This window comes from Cebus imitator, unplaced genomic scaffold (assembly GCF_001604975.1).
Source record: "Cebus imitator isolate Cc_AM_T3 unplaced genomic scaffold, Cebus_imitator-1.0 Scaffold28, whole genome shotgun sequence".
Taxonomy (NCBI): Eukaryota; Metazoa; Chordata; class Mammalia; order Primates; family Cebidae; genus Cebus; species Cebus imitator.
In genome coordinates this window covers 3671822-3694340 of record NW_016107343.1, presented here as the reverse complement: position 1 = coordinate 3694340, position 22519 = coordinate 3671822, and positions in this window count along the sequence as shown.

The window sequence follows — 22519 nt, the reverse complement described above, 5'->3', positions numbered from 1 at the left end:
TGAAGCAAATTGTCCATGGTTTGGTAGTCAGAGCCAGAATTTGAACTTAAGTCTGTCTGACTCCAGAGCTCTTTCCACTACACCAAGCTGCCAATAAAATGGAGAAGAAGAGTATCGACCTTACTGGGATTAAATGTGATAATGTATGTGAAAGTGCTTTGTAAACTGTTAAATGCCGTCAAAATGTGAGATGATATTCTTGTCATTAAGATCTGCCATGGGCTGCATATCATGGTCAGGATTTTCAGTAGCTGATATTGGAAATCATTCAGTTGTAGCTGGCTGCAAAGGCCTATGGGAATCAGACACCTCTCTGGGGCTATTTCCACAGCATACTTGCTTCCCTGCTTGTAGATGCAAATAAATAGCAGCAAAGCAACAGGAGGCCCAGTGGAGCACAAGGATGCCCCATGCCAGAGGAGAAACGAGGATGGGTGTGCTTGTCAGTTACAGGTTACAGCACCCCATGAATGTCCTGGTGACACCATTGTGTTTTAGAATCTTCAGGCTGCTTTGTTGTAGCAGCATCCCATTTAGAATCTTGGCATGTGCTTAGGGTCACGAACTGCACTGCTTTTAGCTGCTGCCACCAGTTTGTGAATCATCCTGTTTACAATCTTTCGGATGCTATCTGGGTGACGTGCCTGAAAAACGGCAGTGATATATGGCATTGCCTGCATCAGGGAGGTGACAGGGAACTGCCATGAGAGGCAAGATTCACAGTCAAAATATATTGCATATAGCTGGCCATTTAAGTTGCCCAAGGCCACCAGGTAGGTCCTGACAGGAGAGCTGACCCAGGGCATATGATGGTCATAGCCCATGAGAGTTACTTTCTCCCATTGAAGGCATGGAGGGTGGAAATGTAGCCTTGTATTTTTACTGACCATGCAAACTGGCTGGACAGTGGAAGGTTAGCTCCTTAATTTTCCCTTTCATCATCTGAATGCTACTTAATTCCATCTAACATCACTGGCTTGTTAATGTCTCTTGTTTTTTATTGCTGCAAAGAAACATGCTGTAACCAATCTGGACAAACCATGCACATGTCCATAATTTAATGTCTGCTGACCCAGTTGGAGACATTTTTCTTCAAGCATATTTTCCCTGGGTCTAGGAAACCTTTCTTGTGACTTGTATCCATCCAACATCCTTTTCCAAACTCAATTTTCCTCTCAAGTTAATAAACAAACAAAAACAAGAGAAGAATTCACAATGATGCAATGAAAAGGCTGTGGAGAGAGAATGAGCTGGATATGGAATCAAATCTTGAAAAAGTTTGCCTTATTTATTAGAAAGTATGAAATGAGATTTCCTCTAATGAGTAACAACTAATTAAAGTCTGTGTGTTAAAGCAAATGCCTCCCAATTTTATCCCTTCAGAGACAGCCTCCTCTAAATGCTCTCAGCTTTGTCCCAGAAATGGTAGCCCGTGTTCAGTTTTGCAGTGCAATATGTGGGACTGAATCTGATTTAGACATTGCCAGCTCGCTCCAGAAAATTCCTAATACACTATGAAGTGCTAGTCTGGCTTCTATACTGCAAGTAGATAATTAGTCACCCTTGTTAATCAACAATGTGTTTAGATATCAACTTATTTTAAATTTCTTTGGGGGCAGATACACACACACTATATATATATATATATCCATTAGAGGAAATATATATATATATATATGTATATATATATAAAAATGCACATATATACATTATATTTAAATATAGACATTATATATTATATAATGCATATATATAATGTATACATATTTATATATATGTAATCCACCATATGCCAGTGAAAAGAGAGGAAAGGGGGTTTAATGTGTGTATCTATATAATGTATATACATTATATAGATTTATATGTATATACGTTATGTATATACATTATATACATAACATGTATATATACGTTTTATATATATTAACACTGATTGTGTATGAAATGTATATAAATTATATATATTAATGTTAACGTGTGTGTGTATATATGTGTGTGTGTGTGTGTGTGTGTGTGTGTATATATATAATTTTGTGTGTACACACACATTATCCCCCTTTTCTCTCTTTCACCAGAAGATGGTGGATTATGGACCGTCTGCAGGCCATGTTATTACCCTCTTCAGAGTAGTCAGAAAGAATCAGATCAAGTGATAGAATAGACTTCATCATCATCTTTTTCATCCTAAGTACTTAACGTTCTGTCTTGCAGAGCCTCTGTATTTACTGCAGAGGGGTGTGTATATGTGTTGCCATTTTAAAGACAGCAAGAGTGAGGCCTGAAACACAAAGTAATTTCCATAGGCTGAGCAGTTGGTAAGGGTAGGAATCAAACCTAATGCTCTCGATTCTCTGTTCCAGCACTCTACACTGGTCAAAGTTGTTTCCAAACATGCTAGAGACAGTAAACATTTAGGGTACTCTTGCCTCCATCTTTGATCATTTCTATTGTTTTGGTGAGCTGAGGGCATCCGGAAGGAACCAAATCTTGTAAAATCAGTGCCTAAGTTGTGTCCCTGAGATGCTGTAGCTTACAGGTAACAGCGTTGAGTTGAAAGTAATAACCCAGCATGGCTCACTGCAGCGTTCTGAGCTCACCTACAGATTTGCCATGGTGTTACTTATGGAGATGACAGATTTAGTGTAGCTTAATAAAATAACATTTATGGGAATATCTGGGCAATTAGAGCACACTTCAGGACATAAATACACTCCAGCCAACGTGGCATCATACACATTCCCCTACTTTTGGACACTTGTTCTTTGGAGACTGACAAGAGCCCCAGCAGTTGAAGAGCAGCTGGGATAGAGGGAAGGAACCCCAAAAAGGATTAGGAGAAACTTCCCAGTTCTTAGGAGATGGTTCTTCTTTATGCCCCATTCCACTTTTGATGGAATATCTCTGTCACAAGTGCCTACATTGAATCAGGGTCTCCTCGTTCCTGAGCAGTCGCTGGAGACAAGTAGGTACAGGTGAACTTAGCCAAGCGAATACTCGCTTTTCACCCATGTGGTCCTGCACGTTTCTCCACCTCCCTGGGCCTCCCTTTCCTCCTCTCTAAAATCTGGAGGTTGGGTTAATCATCTCAAAAAGGCTAGAATTAGAAGTTTGTTTCTTCGGGGTTGTTCTGTCCACAACCTAGGATGAAGGCAAGGCATTCAGTCAGCATGACTTGGAGGAATCATCTCTGTACTTCACAGCTCCGAACTCCACCTAACCCCTGTCTGCCTCCCACTCCCTCTGGCAGAGCTTACCTAGAACTGCCTGAAGTCACTGAATTTCCAGACACAGAATGTAGTAGGAGTGGGAAGTCCTGTCTTTCTTGAAAATGTCTATGGTCATTTTCTGTAGGGTCTCCATAAAATGGTCATGAGCCTAAAATTACTATGGAGGCAAATAGTTGACGGATTATTTGACTCTGTTGAGTAACTTGCCAGATGGTTTTAGAGCTGTGTAGACGTAGTCCCGGTCAAAACTGTTAAAGCATTTGTGTAGGCAAGCCCCGCCTCAGTTAGTGTCACAATGACCAGCTGGGAAGTGAAAAATGTAATCAAACAATGGACTGCTTTCTTTTCATCAAGCCAAATAACCAGTTTTACTGATTTTCTTTTCCCACTGACTTAATTGTTTTTGCAACTGATGTGACTCACTTCACAGATTGTTTCCAATCATGCGGGCACAGCCCGACTTGCGGAGTGTTGTGGCTACTGTTCCTTCCACCCCAGTGAGGTGGGAGTCGAGAAGTCCAGTGACTCATCACACGCTACCAGCCGCGTGACGGCGCTTTGTCACATCGTCCTTCTGCGTGCCCAGCACTTTGCTGCGGACATGGAAATAAACAGATGCTGTGAAATAGCAACACACACACACACACACACACACACACACACACACACGCAGGCACGCACGCACGCACACACACTACATCAAGGAAGTATGGTCAGGATGCCATAAAACTCAAAGGGTTAGGCATTTTGAAACATTGTAAATAGCCATTAACCCAGGACAAATTGGGCCCATTAATAAAGAAAAATGCCAATTCCATTGATTTGCCTGTCTTACAGTTCACTTGCTTCTCTTCTTTGTATAACAGGCTCCACCTCCAATCATCCTGCACTCTCTAACAGAGAGGCTAGAAACTAGCACTGGCCTTAATCAGCTCTGTGGAGCCCAAACCAGAATGCTTCTCATCCAGCTTTGTGGAATGGAGTAGGAATGTAGTCGGGAGCTTAACTGAGCAGAGAAACTGGTCAGTAAGTCACAGAAGCCATATCTAAAGGGGGTCATCAATGCAAGGAGAACCTGAAATTGTTATAGGGTGTCAGGGTCTGTAGGTGCCAAGACTTGAGAGGATGAATATAGGGAACCAAGTGTTGAAATAGGTGAGCAGAAGTCCTATAGCGGGTCTTCCAGAATGCTGGAGACAGGCAGCTGTTGGTGGTGGAAACTTCCTACCAGCACCTGGGCCTCTGGCTGAGGGTAAGCCAGTCCCGAGATATCAGAGCAGATACAGCACTATCATTTTGTAAAATGCTTTCTACAAAATTGTTTCTACTAAAGCTGAATATACCCATGCCCTATGAGTCTAGCGATTTCACTCTTAACTATATAGAAATACATGTGTATATATACTAAAAGACCCATTAAAGTGGTTATAACAGGATTATTCATATAACCCTGATCCAGAAACAACCCAAATGTTTCTCAACACTGAAACCAATAATTGTGATTTACTTAGAAATAGGATAATATGCAAGAATGAAAAAGAACAAACTGCTGCTTATAAATATATTTTAAACAAAAAAGAGGTAGATCCAACATAATGTACTGTGTGTGCTTCCATTTATATAAAGTTCGAAAACAGCCTAAATGAATCTACGGTGATTGAAGTCAAGTGATCACTGTTGGAGAGAAAGGTAAAAGTTAGTGACCGGAATGGGGCCCAAGGGAACGCTGGGAATGTTCTGTTTCTTGATCTGGGTGGGCGTTATGCTGGCATATTTACTTTTTATATATACTGTAATAACATACAAATATTTATATTAACAAAAATTTTAGGTAGGTTATAAAAAGGGAGACAGGCAGATAGACACTGGGGTATGAAAGTCCTCTGTCACCAGGTGCATTTCTCGTGGGAATAAGCATGACTGCACTGACCTACCATGTAGACTTCACCTTGCCTGTTGTCTGAGAGTGTTCAGTCTGTGTTGTCATCTCAGAACTTGGCTGAAAAACCGAAGACTGAGGGGAGAACAATCTGATGTCCATGCCCTTCACCTAGAGAGGCATGCCCAGAAAGGGGTGGTCATGTCAGGGAAGGTGAAAGTGCAAGTGCATGCTTGGGAGAGTAGAGCAGGGACAGGATAAAGGTATGGAGGCAGGGAAGGCAGGGACCACTGGCTCCTCACATCTGGACTCTGAAACCACCATCTGATGCAGTGCTTCTCAGAAGCACCCATGCTAATCACCACCAGCTGACACCCCCAGCCACAGCTGCACCACCCCAGCTAATCACTGCCCACAATTGCCTACACCTGTCTTCCCCTCCTGCCAGCCCCCACCACCTGCCTGCCTGCCACTTTCAGTCCTCACGCTAAATCAATAACGAAGTCCTCTGAGGGCCACCTAGCTTCTCTGTTGATGCCCCCTCCCCTTAAACCCACTTCCCCTCCTCCCCTCTCCAAGCTCAATGCATCTGCCCAAGCTCAGATCTGCTTCGACAGGACTGGCAGGGTGGCTCTGGTTGCAGACAGCATGGCTCTCCCTGGCCTTAGCAGCTGCCGATGCTGCAGTCTAAGAATCACTACGTCTGGGGAAAGTCCATTAAAAGACAGTAACAATGTATATTGTGCAGTGACCCTCTGGCCACCCGATTCTACCTTATTAACGTTCTCTTTGAAATAGCCAGGGCAATGGAGGGAGACGTGGTTCAGAGGTCCCCAGGACTGTGCTGTTAGGACACAGCTGCACTTGCTCTATTTGGGCGACACTCAGGAATCACTCTCCTGCTAACGGGGGCAGGTCCTCAGGGACCCACTCAGCCAATTAAAATTCTCTTCGGGAGTGTGCTGAATGTCCAGCCACTGGGCAGATCTGCGAATATTTATCCTGGCAAGGAGAAAGCTAAAGATGTAGCCATCTATTCCACGTGGAGGAAAGAATGTTCCAACAGTGAGTCTCATAGCTGTTTCTCCCCTTAGTCAGGACACTCAGGTGAAAGTGACAAATTCCAAATACACCCACTGCCTTAACAGAGGTGATACACAATCTCTTGTAATCCAGCTGTGACTCTACCACTGCCCTCCCATTCAAGAAAGTGAACTGAAATGCAAGTAAAGCAAGAGAGACCTTATGATAAGCACTATTTCAAATTTTCTCTATTTTACGAAATCACCTTCTCAGATGTGAGGTTTGTTTTCTTATTGGTAACAAATTACTTGCAGTATACCTCAAAACAGATGAGGCAAACCAGTGTGTTTTGACACCTAAGCTCAGAACTGTTGCTAGGGAGTACAGAAATCATCAGCTAACCACACTATAACAAATACATTGGTGGCAGGATATAAGGAAGAACTTACAGGTAGGAAGACTTGAGCATTCAATGATAGCTCAACAAACATTTAATGAGTGCCTGCTTGGTGCCAGGCTCTTTGCTAGGCTTGGGGCATGATTGGTGATTGCAAGAGTAACTGGAATCTGTGAGTATCTTTAAGGAAAATGTAGACAATCATCTAAAACAGAGATTTAACAGAAAATGGCCTGGGTCGATGACATTCTCAAGATATTTAATTCCCATTTCTTTCCATTCCTCTTTAAGCACTTAGGGATGATTTGGGAGTAGAGTCAGGTCTGGGCTATAGAGCATGAGAGTCTAAGACGCAGCTCTGTCATGTGGTTCCTGCTCTCACCTGCCTATACCTGGTCACGAGTTCTGTGAATCCCTGGACTTCATCCTGGAGAGCGGGGGAGAAAATGGCTCTTAAATGCGCTCTCTCTGTGGAGGGAGGATGCCAGTGCCCTCATCACCATGGTCTTGCTAATGGAAGCGGTGTTGTCAAGGGTCCTAAATTGGAAATTAAAAGACATAGATTCTAGCCCCACTAGAGCACAATAATTTTAGGCAAGACATTAAGGATACAAGGCCTCACATATCCACCCAACAAGGGGCTTCAAGCCAGGATGTTGAAGTGCATTGCTGTTAAAACACAGACCGCTGGAACCTGGAGAATACCATTACCCTAATTCTCCATGGGGAAATCCAACACTGCACCATTCTATTCAGTCCTCACATGAGATGACAAAGTTCTGTCCATTATTTTTAAACCATGAGCATACCTCCAAGCCCACTACCCTTCTGTGACACAGTCTCTGTCCTTTCCAACCTCCAACTCCCTCACATTTAATTATCCAATTTTTTCCCATTCCAGAGTTCTCCTTAATGTCCCCAAATAAGGAAAGGAGCATGTCCTCTCTGGCTTCATCAGTCCTGAGCCTGTACCCCTGGCCAGTCATTTCTCCTGCCCTCAGCAAATCTGGAAGTTCCCACTCTCCTCACCCATGAGTCCCTTGGTGCCAGAACCCAAACACAGCCCAGGTTCATCCTGCTGCCCCAGCAAACACTACTGGGGGAAAGAAGTCATGGGCCCACCCGCAGTCCATAGGGTGAACTGGGCTGCCATCTATCTCTTCAGGAACCATTTTTTTTAGCTTTAACTGACCTCCCCATCAGGGCTCTTCCAAAGCATCCTCATTTTCCTCAATATCTCTGATCTGCTTCTATGCCATACCCTCAGCATGTGAGTTGGCTAGGCCTGCTGTAACAAATACTACGGACTGAGTCCTTAAGCAACAGAAATTTACTTCCTCTCAGTTCTAGAGGCTGAAAGTCCAAGATCAAGGTGTTGGCAGATCTTGTTTCTTCCAAGGCCTTTTTCTTTGTCTAACAGATGGCTGCCTTCTCCTAATGCAAGTCTGTGTCCTAATGTCCTCTTCTTACAGGGAGTCCTATTATATTAAAACCCACTCACTCATATGCCCTATTTTACCTCCATTTCCTCTTTAAAGGCCCTGTCTCCAAATAGTCACATTCTGAAGCACTGGGGGTTAAGACTTCAACATATGAATTTGGCAGGGGAGGGATGCAATGTAGCCCATACTGCATACCCTCAAATGACACCCTTGCTTTCTGTTTATTGGAATACAAGAGCCATCTGATTTACCTTCCCCAGTTGTCCTGCTCTTTGCTCCAATTCCCAAGTTTTCAGATGGCCTCTCTCTTTCCCTTTCTCAGGTCCAACTTAATTGGCACAATAGCTTTTCTGGAAAGCTTTACTTAGCCCTTGGAGCAGAGTAAAACATTTCTTCCTCTGCAGTGTCACTGTATTTTGCTTCCCAAATAGAGAAAACAAAGCTCTCTGGAAGGCCTGAGATGTGCTCATCACTGTGCCGGGCACATTAGCACAATGTTCTCGTGTGATTGTTCTGGCAACCCAGGGGAGTGGTGGCTAAAGCTGAGAAAACTGAAGCCCTGGGAATTTATCTTCTGAGTCTCTCAGTGGGTAAGTGGGCAGAGGTACTCTTCAAAACACAACAAATGTTTCTATCCTTGAATCTAACCAGTTTCTAGTGATTCTTTCTACCTCCTTCTCTCCTAGAGGGGAGTGGCTATGCCTTGCCCTTTCTTTATGCAAAGTGCCCTGCCTCAGAGGAACCTAGCCCATGCCTGCTGAATGGGTGAATGGATGAATCTTCTTTATTAAAACCAAACTTAGGAAAATTGTGTTATTGATCCTTTCTCCTTTGAGTCCTTCTGCAGGCATTTCCCCCGTCATCTTGCATCTTTAACATCTTCCCTTCCACTGACTTAACTCTCTTCACCTTGGATACGTCTTCTCTATTTTCCTTCTAGTCTTAACACTTCTCTATGCCTTGATAACTCAAGCTCTCAGACTATCACTTTACCTCTCTTTCCCCTCAATCTACTTGAGAGAGAAGCCCTTCTCTCTGGAGATGCTAATTCAGTTGGTCTATTGTGAGATATATATATATATATATATATAATTTTTATTTTTATTTATTTATTTTTTTGATGGAGTCTCACTCTGTCACCCAGGCTGGAGTACAGTGGCACAATCTCACTCATCTCCCGGGTTCAAGTGATTCTCCTGTCTCAGCCTCCTGAGTAGCTGGGATTACAGGCGCACACCACCATTCCTGGCTAATTTTTGTCTTTTTAGTAGATATGGGGTTTTGCCATGTTGGCCTAGCTGGTCTCAATCTCCTGAGCTCATGATCTGCCCACCTCAGCCTCCCAAAGTGCTGGGATTACAGGCGTGAGCCAGTGCGCCCAGTCCAGGAGATGTTGGTGTTTTTTAAATCCACCCAAAGAGCCAGGTTTAAGGACTTCCCATCCATACTCTGGGGCTCCACTGTGTTACCCCATTGACACTTGCAAGTGACTTTCACTGTCACCAACGAAACCGCTCTTTCAAGGTTTTCAAGGACTTTGTAAATGCCACATCCTCCTTGGGCCTCCGCAGCATTCATCTCAGAGGGTCACTCTCAGGATCACTTTTGCCGCAACCATCTCTCTGCTCTTCTTCTTATTCTCTGTCTACTGCATTGGTTGCATGTTCTCTTCGCATCTACCAGGTGGAAAATTCTCCAAGATCTGATTTTCTTCCCTTCTCTCTTTTTTCTCCACATTCTCTCCTCTAGACAATTGTATTTACTTCCCTAATTTCAGTTACCTTATCCATGTAGATACTTTCTAAATAAATTTCTCAAACCTCAGCCTGTCTCTAGAGTTCTGGATTTAATTACCTTTGTCTTAGGAAGAGCTACACCTGTATGCCTGTCTTGGGTTCTCCCAAAAGCAAAGCTTGAGGCAAGAAATGGTGCAGGTAGTTCATATGGAAGGTGTTCCCAGGATGTAAGAGTGAGGGAGCAGGGAGAGTTAGTCGTGAGCAGGAAGCATTGACATGAGAAACATCATCAGGATCAGTGCCATGGGCAATGGAGCCTCCATTCCACTGCGACCTCCTGGGAAGTTGACCGATGCTTTGAATTGTTCTTTTGAAGGACTCAAGGTGCAGCATGGATCCCATGCCCCATTAGTTGAAAGTCTCCCAGGGCATTCAAGCTATTCCGTGCGCAGGCCAAGCAGCCTCTTAGGTTTTAAAGAAGGTCCTGGGGTACAACATGGAAAGAAGCACGGAGAGCCTTCGAGGTGGGATGCAGGTAAAGTGCTGGGTGAGTCTGAGGCCATGTGGAACTCTCCACTAAAGCTGTGCCGCATGCAGTCAGAGGTAAATCAAAGGGAGAGTGACACCATCAGCATCCTTTCTGCCATGTCGGCTCCATCAAATATCAAAGCACAAAACTGCAGTGACATTTGACTCTTCACTCCCCATCTTAGTGTGTAGTTATTAAAACCATGTCCTATTTATTCCAACCAGACTTGCTCTCCAGCATTGTCCCCTCATGGCTTTCTCATGATTGCCTCAGCATAAGATTTTAATTGGCATCTTCTGGAGTCCTATCTATTAACTTTTATCTCTATTCGCTATCTTGTCCTCTTCCAAACTACCTTACACATGGATGCAAGATTATTCTTCTCAAAGATAAGTTTAAGTATCATAAACTGCTAAGAAATCTTCCATGGTTCCCAAGGGATGGCCAAAATGTGTTCAGCCTCCTTAACCTGGTATCTAACACCCTCTTTGCTCTGCTACTGTTTCATCAGGGAAAAAGTGTTGTTCTTATTACCCACCTACCTGTATTTTCTCTCCAGGACTTTTGACTTAACTACACTACTCTAATTTATTTTTGCATTTACATCCTTATGCTCTCCTTTCCCCCTGCGTATAATTTTCTAGATGGCCCCGTGCACCGAAACCATTCTAATCCCACCTGTCCTTTTGGGGCCCCTGTGTGTACAATATTTATCTCCTCTATGAAGCACAAATGCACATCTACTTCCTCTCTCCGGAACTCCAAATGCTTAATCTCTTCTTATCTCTTCTTCATTTATTATTATTATTATTAGCGACATGGTTGCATTTGATTTGCCTTTTTCCTAGGTAAAGTGTGGCCAGGTCCTTGAGGGTAGGGGTGATAGCTACATCATCTTTGACTCTTCTGTGGCATCAAGCACAGTGTCATTCACAGTAAATGAAGGGAGAAAAGAAGGCAGGAAAGGAGGAAGAAAAGGAAGACTAAATCTGATACCACACTGAGAAACAAGCTGCACGGAAGAATGAATGCTGGGAGCCAAGGAAGGGCCAGCATATGCTAACCAACTCACCCCTCCAACAGACTCCCACCTCCCTGAAAAGGACTTTATTGATGCTCATTATCTCACCTGCCCTTGCTGCTGAGCGACCACCTGGAGTCAAGTGCCTTCTGCCTGAGACAGCTGTTTCTGATGTCTGGGTAAAAGTTGTATAGACTTCAGCTGGGGAAAACTGGCAGGAGGAAGGCTACCGTTTCCCAGTTACAGATGGCAAAGGTGAAAAATACATAAAGAAAACATGCCAACTGTTTCCAAACCACCCTTAGATGTGTCAGCACAATGTCCGCAACAACTAGGTGAAATGAAAAAAAATTCAGTCAATCAAACATGGTTTTGACTACATAATGTCAAATACTTTGTATCACTAAAGTTGTAGCTACCCCGGAATGTCAGATTGCCTGAATTAACCAATATGTCCTTTACTATATATATTGATGGGTTTTAACCAAATCATCAGTATCTTTCAGCACCATAGTAGGATCAATTGCTATCCATAAGTCTTCAGATGTCCCAAATGACTGGTTGATTTGGTCAAACCTGAGGCTGGACTCACCCATCAATGACATGACCAATTCACCTGTGACTTTGGCTTGGTGCCGAGTCAGCCTCTGTCACAGACTAGCCACACTTAATTAAATCAGCAGTCAGAAAGATTCCATTGCTTCTCAGTTCCCTGGCCCCATGAATGGCAGAAGGCCAGAAATAGGGCCTGTGGGATTATGCATGAGCGGCAGCAAATCACAACCACCTAACTTTTCCTCCTTGCCTCGTGTTCCCATTAGAATAGAGACAGGCTTTGATTTTTATTGCTCTCAACATGCTTTGCTTAAAAACCAACTGGCCCTGGGAAACACTAGAAAGGAGATGGATATTATCTTCAGGACTTCCTACTTTCCCTCTAATAACACCTTTATTTTGGATCACCCATTCCAGCCTCCTGTCCCCAAAAGCAGTGCCACCTACTCTAATGTTTATTTTACAATCATACCTCTCACTCCTTTCTTGCTCCTTTTTTCCTTCTGTCCAAAGTACCTACTGTGTGTTATCATGCATCCATCCTTTCACTTATCCATTTAGGGTGTTATCCATTTAGAAGATAGATACTGAGCACCTATTACATGCTCAGATAATGCCTCATTGTGTTGGAGCTGGGATGCACATAGTAATACGCTTCTTTTGAACATAATACCTTAATATAAAAGAGTGACCCAAGGGTTTGGGATTATAGGCACTATGGCAGACCCAGAGATTGAGAGTCACTATATGAGGACAGACAGGACTTTAATGACTTTCTGAAATCAAAAGCAGTTGCTCTGTCCTCTGCTCCTTCTTTCTTTGGTCAGAAGCCTGGCCTTTCCCTTGCCATTCAAACAGGACTTTGTGTAACATGAAAAAGATGAAGGTTCTCATCCTCAAGGACATTATGATTGGTAGGATTCCTTGACTTACTCACCATTATAAACTCGAGTGAAGGACAGGACCATGCAGAAAGTGGATTGGTCACTTCTTCCCCTTCTAGGAAAAGCAAAAAGTACACTGCTGCCCAGGCCAGCAGTCCCAGCCGTAGCATCTGTTCGTGATGTCCTATCTGTCTTGGAATCCAGCGAGTCCACCATGTGATTGATGGTGTTCCACTCGATAGAAACGGAAAGAGCAATGATTTGTCATTCACCATAAAGTACTGCCATTTCATCTGCTCCCATTCCCTGAGATGCAGCTCTGGCTGTTTGCTCTATGCATCAATTTATAGTTTATCCTAAGACTGATGATGCTGTGTTTAAGAGGCAAGGTGGGGCTTTGTTTTTGTGTTCTACCAGTAAAGGATTACATTACTGATTGATCGCACGCGGTTGTCTGAGGCAAAAACATTTTGAATTGATACCTGGATTTGAACTACAATCAACTTCCTCGACAATTGCCTCTTGGTTCTGAATAGATCAAGGAGCTGCAGCTTTCTAATAGGGCCTCAAGGAGATTTTGACAATCCCTGTTAGAAGTGAACAGTTTGTTGAGGTGTATGGGAGGCAAATAGATCATCTAAAGTGCTGGCTTGTGGCATTCAGGAGCCTGAGGACATGCTCTAATACCCTGCTATTCCAAACAGCTGAAACGGGCGGGAACAGCATGTGCTAGTTGGTATATGTTGAACAATCACTTCTAATGGGGGTAAAATAGACCTAATTTGTAGCATTACCAATTTCTCTGGTGTAAATATTCCTACCATGGCCAGTTTCAACCTACCAACGTGATGTCACTGAACAAAAATTTGGGAAGGGAGGCATACCATTGGCTCTCACGAACTGGTACACACTAGCTCCAATACACTACTCGACAAGATCTAGTATTTATTTATCATATATTGTCCTGTTCTAGGAAATTTTTTTTTCTATGAGAAAATTAGGGTCAAGAGAAGTTATGTAAGTTTCCCAAGATCACACAGCGATAAAATTGAGTCTTCTCATGCTGTGGCTGTACCCTTCGTGTATCTTCTGTAGTCCAGAGCATAGAGCTACCATGTGGTAGGGCCAGCTGTTTAGCCCCAAGCTCTGATTTCAAGGCCTATGCTCCTTCCGTATACTATGCTGCTGCTACAGAGAATGGTAGGGTTCAGGCTGTCCACTTTGTCTACACTTCTGCCATTTAAGCCTGGTCAGTCCTGCTCTTGCCCAACTTGCATTGGTGGGGAAATTCAAGTCTGCCTCTGTACTTAACTGCCAATTCCTCTCCACCCCGGTAACTCTAAGGAAAAGGGTAGAAGTTTTCATGATGACTCCTGCCTGGAGTCTGGAAAGAGACAAGATGACCCCTAGGCGATCCCAATCATAACAGTCCAAGAGGCCAATTCAACAACCAATTTGCCTGGAAAACTAAATGACTTCCCCCTTGGATTTGTTTTCACCCCTTTTAATTTTCTACCCACTGTCTTTGCTAGTTCACTTCCTTCCTGAAATTCTGAAGTAAATGAGGCAGTGCTGGTGGGGGGTGGGGAGGCACAGGGCTGGGGCAGTGACCTGCCCTGTGCTCTGTCTGGCAGGCTCCAGTGCAGTGCAAAACAGCGGGGCATTAATGGCTATTAATATCCACAGAGGAAGTCCTGAAAGGCCAACTACGTAATTACCATTTATTCATCATATCAACTGGTCTTCAGCTCCTTCCGGCGGCATGTCTTATTGTCCTGGAGTAGGGAGTTTGGGGGGAAGGGGGAGATAAAGAGGAGGATCAGAAGCCCCTTCCTCCCCACCCTCCCTCCCCTGCTGTGATGAGAATGGTGGTCAGAATGTAGGGCAGTGGCTCTCTGAGCACAGAAGTAAACAGGAAGCTCTGGGCACGATCTGGGTGGTATAGAGCAGTGGTCAAGGAGGGCAGCTGCCACCCGAGGACAGCAATGCCAGGCTGTTCTACTGCTATCTCCTTTCTTAAGAATTGAGCTCCACAGCTGCAGAATAAGACTGTGTGGAGCAAGCAGAGAGGGGATGAGACCAGAGAGACTCTGTCTGCAATTCTCAGCTCCTGAGAAGTGGGTGGATTTTGGATTGCTCATGAGTCCAAATAATTTCCTGAGGATGCATAAAAAGGAGGTTATCCAGCCACCCCTTCTGGTACTCACATTCCAGGCTCCTGGGGCACCCTGCTCCTTAATCCCATCCCCTGAGAATGGAGTACTTTGGTTTCTAGGGTCTCCAGATCTGGACAGGGATGGTGGGGAAGAGATTAGTGCTGTGTTTTTTCTTTCCCCCCGGTACCAGCTTGACTGGCAGCCTGGGCAAAGAAGAGCCCATTCTAAATGCTCCCCGGGGTCCAGAATGGAACTCATTACATCAAACCTGCTGGTAGCCAGCAGCTCTGCTTTGTGAGCTGTGAAACAAATGTTTATCCACCACTCAGTGCGGTTCAAAGCTATTTAAGGAGCTCAGGGTGTTGAGCTGCAGGCAAGAGCTATGTGTGCAAGGCCAGCCCTGGCACCGAGAGCAGCGAGCAGATCTGGGGACTGCAGCCTCCAGGCTCCCTGGCTGCAGGACTCAGCTGAAGGCAGAGCAGTCAGAACAAAATGGGCACTTTCTCCTCATTGCATTGTGCCTTTCATCTTAAGCCCCTTCCTCTCCTTTCTCCCACTTCTCTTTCATTTGCCTTCCATCTCCTTCCCTTTTCGCTCTCTCCCCCTTGTTTTTCTTCCTCCCTATGCCTTTCTTTCTTTTCTTTAGCCTTTCTTCATTCTGTTCTCCCTTCCCTCTTTATTCTTTCATTTTCCACTTCTTTTCCCTTGAATAGGACTTTGACTCCCTCATTATACTCTAATATGCATTATTCTCTGTATCAGTGATGAGATCCACAAAATGCATGAAAGAATAAAACAAAGCTAAAGCCTTTATCAGCACAAAACCACAATCTAAGGGAAAATTGCCACAGTGTGAACCTAAGGCGCACTTAGAGAGGGGAGAAAGATCAGCAACAGAGCGTGCCCAGTGTAAGTTCCAGGAGCTTTTCTAGAATGACATAGGGTGCTGGTAATTCCCTGTCTATACATGCCAGTGCCTCCACCTGGTACCATCATGTGCAGTGTTTCTGTTTTTTAAAGAGCCGTGAAGATCACCAGTTATACGTGAGAAAGCTGAGATCTGTGACACTGGTTTCCAGAGTCTGATGGAGGTGGCTGTTTAACTTGTGTATCAATGGCTTTGTTTTAAGACAAGATGTATTGGTGAGGATACCCAGAAAGTACTGATAAATGAGTGGAAGGGAAGTGGCAGTCACTACCAGGGGCTTGACATCGACATTTTCAATAATTCCTCATTAAAATGATTCTTCATTCCTTAGTTTACAAATATTAGAAAGTAAGTATTGTATTCTGACTATCTACTACTGCATAACAAACCACCCCTAATAGTAGCTTAAAGGAATAACCATCTTTTATTTTGCTCTTAAAACTGGAAGTTGCCTGAGCTTGGCTAAGCAGCTCTTACTGGAGAGGGTCTGTCTTATAGTTGTAGTCAGGGAGTAGCTGGGACTGAAGCCATACTGAAAGCTTCTTCAGTACATGTCTGGAGCTTGGGCTGTGAAGGAACAGACAGCTAGGGCTCTCGGGAGTCTCACCTCTTGTCTGTCTCTCCAGGGTAGCCAGGGATCTTACGCAGCAGCAGAAGGCTCCCAAAGCAGGTATCCCAAGAGAGACCAGCAGAAGCCAAAGGCCTTTCCTGAAATTTCATAGCATCCTGTTCACTGCATCCTAATTCTTTAAGTCTGTCACACAGTTTATCTAGGATTTTTAAAGGGAGGAGACCTTGATTCTGCTTTTTGATAGAGGAGTATCAAAGAGTTGGCAGGCAGGTTTTAAAACCACCACATGTTGTTAAGCTGTTTTTTACCACCCAAGGTTCAGGTAGTCATCCAGCCCTGCTGTGAAGTATTGCAGTGGTTAAACACAGATGTTGTAGCCAGACAGTGGGGCTCAAGTCCAATATCCATTGTGTAGGAGCACTGTGATGTTGGGCAAGTCACTTAATATTCTGAGAATCAGTTTTCTTGTCTGTTTGAATGGGGATAGTATTCCTGATTCACAAGATTGTTGTAAATATTAAATTAATATCTATTAAGTACTTAAAACAGAGCTTTATACCTTTTTGGCATTCCACAAATATTTACTGTTATTATTTGTGTTAGATTCCCATTTTATAGATGAGAAACCTGAGATGCAGAGAGAGTACTGATTGGCCTCTGTCCCATAACTGGGATTTGAACAGAGTCCCAACAGATTCCAAAAATCTTCTCTGAGCTCCTGATAGCAGCATCTCTTCCCTCCTATATAGAACTGCTCCCAACTTTAAAATCCCTGTAAGTCTAGGCTTGGAATTTATAAGGCCCCAGGCCTTGGAAGAAGGTCCCCCAGGAGCAGAACTCTGGACTTGTGACCCACCTTCACCCTGACCATTTAAGTCCAGCCATATAGACCATGGATGGGGAAAGCCGTTCCCTACTCTGCCCTTTTATGCAATCTTCTGACCCTTAGGGGGTTAAGAAGGTAGAGATGTAAGAGGAGATAGCCCCAAAATAAAGAAACAGTACCTAATGACACTTGCAGACAAAGGAGAGAATACTGTATCTGACTTGAAAAGGCAGTTTTTTGAGACTCTACGTATTGGTTCCTGTCTCTGTAAAGAGAACTGTACTGTGCACCACATGGTTTTTGCCAAGATCACGTGAGAGCCTGAGGGTGAACATCCCTGGTAAACCACTGGGTCCTGGCCACCTGTCAATCATGAATTGAGCCCCGCAGAGAGCAAGGTGATAGCCTTGAACAGCTGCCCTGCTTAAGCTGGGACATGGTCAGAGCAGCCCTGACATGGGGAAAGGGCTGTCCTTTGGGCTGTAGCAGCCTGGGCTAGCGTCCAGTCATGGTTTCAGATTGCCTATGGGCTTCTTTGACAGGCATGCACACCTGCACATTTGAAAACACACAGACGTGAACGCACGCAGTCTGCACACTGAAACATGTCTCCCACGTGCATCTACACATACATAAACACACACACTGCTTTTGTCTGATGTCCGCCCCATGCAGAGGTGTTTCAGATAAACACTTGTTGCCTCCTAGGCTGAGGTGAGGGCATGGATGTCCCCACCCTACCCTCTGAGAGCCCAGCATTGCCTGAGGTCCCTGAGGCCCCTGTAGGAGGACAGACCATCTTCTTTTGGCTTCTCGAATACACAGCTTCTTCTCAGCATCCACTGCCATGCAGCTTCCAGCCCCGACAGCCATGGGAGCCCAGCTCCTGGGTACACTGCCACGTACTTAAACAGCCTCTTCTTGATCCCTTGTAATCTCTTGGCTTTTCCTCCTCTCTTCCTTTTTCTACTTCTTTAGCTCCTCCTTTTTCATCCTCTGCCACTGTCTTTCCATGGAAGCCTCCAAATGGCATGTGAGCCCCTCCCCAAGGCCTGAGGCAGGAGCCCTTCTTTCTCCCTTGGAAGGGGGCAAGGGAGGAAAGGAGGTGGGAGAGGGTCTCTGGGGTCTGGGGCATGAGCAAACATCTAAGCTGAAGGAGCGTCCTGCTTCCCAATTCCAAATCCTGAGAAGATAAACTGAAACACCAGAAAGCACAAAGGACAGTAGTTTAAAGGCAGCAACATGGCGGAGGTGGCCTGACCTGGCTCCCTATTCTCCCAGGGGAGGACGGCCAGAGTGGGTGGGGCTCCTAGGCACACACCCAGTGTGCTGCCTCTTCTCTGCCAGGAGGAAGATTTGTTTCTCCCCTAGTAAGACTCTGCTCTCTCTAGCAGGCACAAAGCTCTGGCTTTTTGATGGGGTAAGAGTGTGAGGAGTGGGCTGGATAGAAGAGCTGATGATGTCTCAGTCCACAGAGGCGTAGGCATGGCCCAGCCCTGCAGGATCCTGCCTGGGGGAGCCTGAAGCCTACCACCAAGTAACATTTCAGGGTTTTCAAATCAAGTCAATCTTATGGGTTAACTAGGGCAAGGGCCACCACTCCATTTTTTAGATAAGGAAATTGAGACACAGGACTCAGAAGATTCACTACAAAGTCTTGCACCCTGAGGTGGGGGGCGAATGATGATTGACGTATCACCAAACTACTCTCTACACTAAGTCTTTATGGCAATTCCTTGGGCTCTTCTCCTTTAAATCCTGGAAAGTCTGCTGATCAAGGGGTTCAGCCCATTGCTCCTGGGGTAAAGGAGGGAATCACAGTTGGCTCATGGCTCTTCATGAGCCCACGCTTGCAAGCTGCTTTCAAGGCTCTGCTGACTTTAGCATTAATGAAATGAGCTCTCCCATCCAGGCCATGTGTGTTAGTCTGTTCTCACACTGCTTTAAGGACATACTGAGACTGGGTAATTTATAAAGGAAAGAGGTTGAATTGACTCACAGTTTGGTATGGCTGAAGAGGCCTGAGGAAACTTAGAGTCACGGCAGAAGCGAAAGGGGAAGCAAGCACTTTCTTTACCAGGTGACAAGACAGAGAAGAGCAAAAAGAGCAAAGGAACCCCCAAACACTAATAAAACCATCAGATCTCATGAGAACTCACTCACTATCATGAAAACAGTGTGGGGGCAAGCTGATCCAATCACCTCCCTCCCTCAACATCTGGGGATTACCATTCAAGATGAGATTTGAATGGGGACACAGAGCCAAACCATAAAAGCATATATTTCCTTTCCAGCAAGTTCTTTTGCATTCACTATCCACTTGGTCCTACCACATTTTTGTGGAATAGGTTCCATTATTATTGCTTTACTTACTATTACTATTATTTCTACAATGCTTCAATAAAAGAAGACTCGCTGAGTTTTGGGAAACTCCCAAGAGTCCTAAGAGAAGTATGTGGCTGAGATGGGCATTGAATAATGGCCCTAAAGAGGAGAAATCTTTGCACGCCCAACCCAATAAACACATGTACACACGTTGCTATTGGTCACTTTGGTATTTGCTATTGGTATACTTTGGTCACTCCTTGGCTTACAAGCCAATAGATCTCTCTTTAGATTTCCAGAATTTTAGAAGCTGAATTTTGTCCACAGTTGAATCAGGGCCAGCTCCCATGAAGCTATGTCGTTCAGAACACGGGACTTGAAAGGCCAGGAAAAGCCACCAGGAGTCACCATCCTGCCCCTGCAGCACCCTTCTGCGCACACACACACACATACACACACACACACACACACACACACACACACACATACACACACACACAAACACACACACACACACACACGCAACACATACTTGTCCCAGACAGGTAGGAAGGCTCTTAGCACTCTGCTGTCTTTTTCTGTTCTTGGGAATTTGGGCCTAATGAAATGGATGCATGAGAAAGACAGAGTTAAGAGCAGCAACATCTAGGAAAATGGTAATGCCATTTCAGCTTGGACTTTCCTAGGAATAGCTGATAAGGGCTTTGGATGTGAATGTGAATGATATTTCTATTGCTCAGAACCCACTGTGGTCCCCGCAGGAGTCTCCAGATGTTGGTTTTAAGTCCCCTGAGCTCCCCTCTCATGTGCTTAAACTGTAGAAACTCTTTTAACCTCAGACAATAGAGGGGTTTCCCCTTATAAGGTCCCAGGCCAATGGTTATCCAGTCCCTGTGTAAACTCTGCTAGTAATGGGGGTTTCCCTGTCTCATCTCTGATCTATGTATGACTAGGCATACCCTACTCTCATAACCCTGGCCAATGGTTATCCAGTCCCTGTTTAAACCCTGCTAGTAACAAGGCTTTCCCTGCCTCATCTCTCTAGAAACCCAGTGACCTGTGTATGAGTAGGCATGCATAATGAATGGCTACCAACTGTTTCTCTGAACTTCTCATCCTGAGACACAAGGGGAATCCCCTCCAAAGATCCCCTTGTCCAAAACTCTCTACCAGGAGCCTCCTTCTGTTATGAGACACCCCACCAAGACACAGTTATGGCTGCACAGGGCTACTTCGACATGCAAGGGGAGGACTGGAGAGCAAGGAGAAAGAAGAGAGGGGAGGGGAAGGCAAAAGAAGCAAACCTGCCTCCCTGCCCTCGACGTCTTTTGCAGCTGGAATGTGGTGGGGGTGTGGAGGGTGGGAGGTTCTGCCACAGAAGGAGGTTCTGCAGCCTCACATGATAATAAGCAAAGATGGATCATCTCCAAGTAGAGCACCCCTGCCCACAGATTCTTCTGGGAAGTGGTACAGTGCAGCGGCGAGTGTGGGCTTGGGAATTACATGACCCTGGCTTGGAAATTCAGCCTTGCTGCTTACTTAGTTCTATAAATTCTCTGAACCTCAGTTGACTTCTTTGAAATATAGAAATAATAATATTACATTGTACAGCTGTTGGGGATTAAATAAGATAATTAATGTAAAGAGCCAGGCACATGCTTGGAATATAGAAGGTGCTCCATAAATAGTAATTATTTTTATTAAGCCCAGAAAGCTCTGTCATTCAGGAATAAAAGACTAATAATAATGATAATAGCTAGGTGCAGTGGCTCACACCTGCAATCTTAGCACTTTGGGAGGCTGAGGCAGGAGTATCACTTGAGGCCAGGAGTTCAGGATCAGCCTGGGAAATATGGTGAGAGGCTATCTCTATAAAAAATAAAAAATTAGCCAGGGACGGTAGCGTATGCTGGTGGTCCCAGCTACTCCAGAGGCTGACGTGGGAAGATCACTTGAGCCAGGGAGGTTGAGGCTGCAGTGAGGTATGAATGTGCCACTGCACCCCAGCCTTGGCAACAAAGCAAGACTATGTCTCAAGTAATAATAATTAATACAATAGCAGGTAACAATTACAAGATGTTTATGATGTACCAGGTATTCTTCTAAGAATTGTATATATTAACTAATTATTATTCTAACACCAACCTTGTGAGGCTGCTACTATTATCTCTCTCATTTTAGAGATGGGAAAGCTGAGGTGCAGAGAGCTTCACAAAAATCTATACAATGAGATATTATTCAGTCTTAAAGAGGAAGAGCATTCTGACACATGCTACCACACGGGTGACACCTGAGGACATATTATGCTTGGCAAAATGGGCTAATCAGAAATGAATGAATCCTGTGTGACTCCATTTGCATGAGGCAGCTAGAGCGTCAAATCGGTAGAGACAGAAAGCAGAATGGTGGTTGCCAAGCGTTAAAGCAGGAGTCGTCATTTAACGGGTACAGAATTTCAGTTTTGCAAGATGAAAGTTCTGAGCGCCTGTTTCACAACAAGATGAATACACTTAACACAACTGAACTGCACACTTACAACTGGTTAAATGGTACATTTTATGTTATGTGTATTTTACCATAATTTTAAAAATATATATGTATCATCTCACTTTTTAAAAATTTGATTGTATTTAGATCTGTGCCTATGGACATTTACACATGTATGAAAAGAACCAAAACTGAAAGTATTTACTCCAAAGTGTGGACAGTGCTTTTTGCATGAATGGGAATACGAGTGATTTTCACATTACTTTTTTTCATACCTCAATTTTCTATGTTTTCTTTAATAAGCACATGTTATTTTGTCACAAAAGTAAAGTTATAGGGAATAAGAGATTTTTTAAAATAATTTAAAATATATGTGTGTGTGTGTGTGTGTGTGTGTGCATATATACATTTTTTTCCCACACAAGTAGTATTAGGAGTTCATTATGGTCTGAACACCTGTGTAATCCCAAATTCATGTGTTGAAATCCTAATCTCAAAACTGATGTATGAGTAGGAATGGTATTGGGATAGGG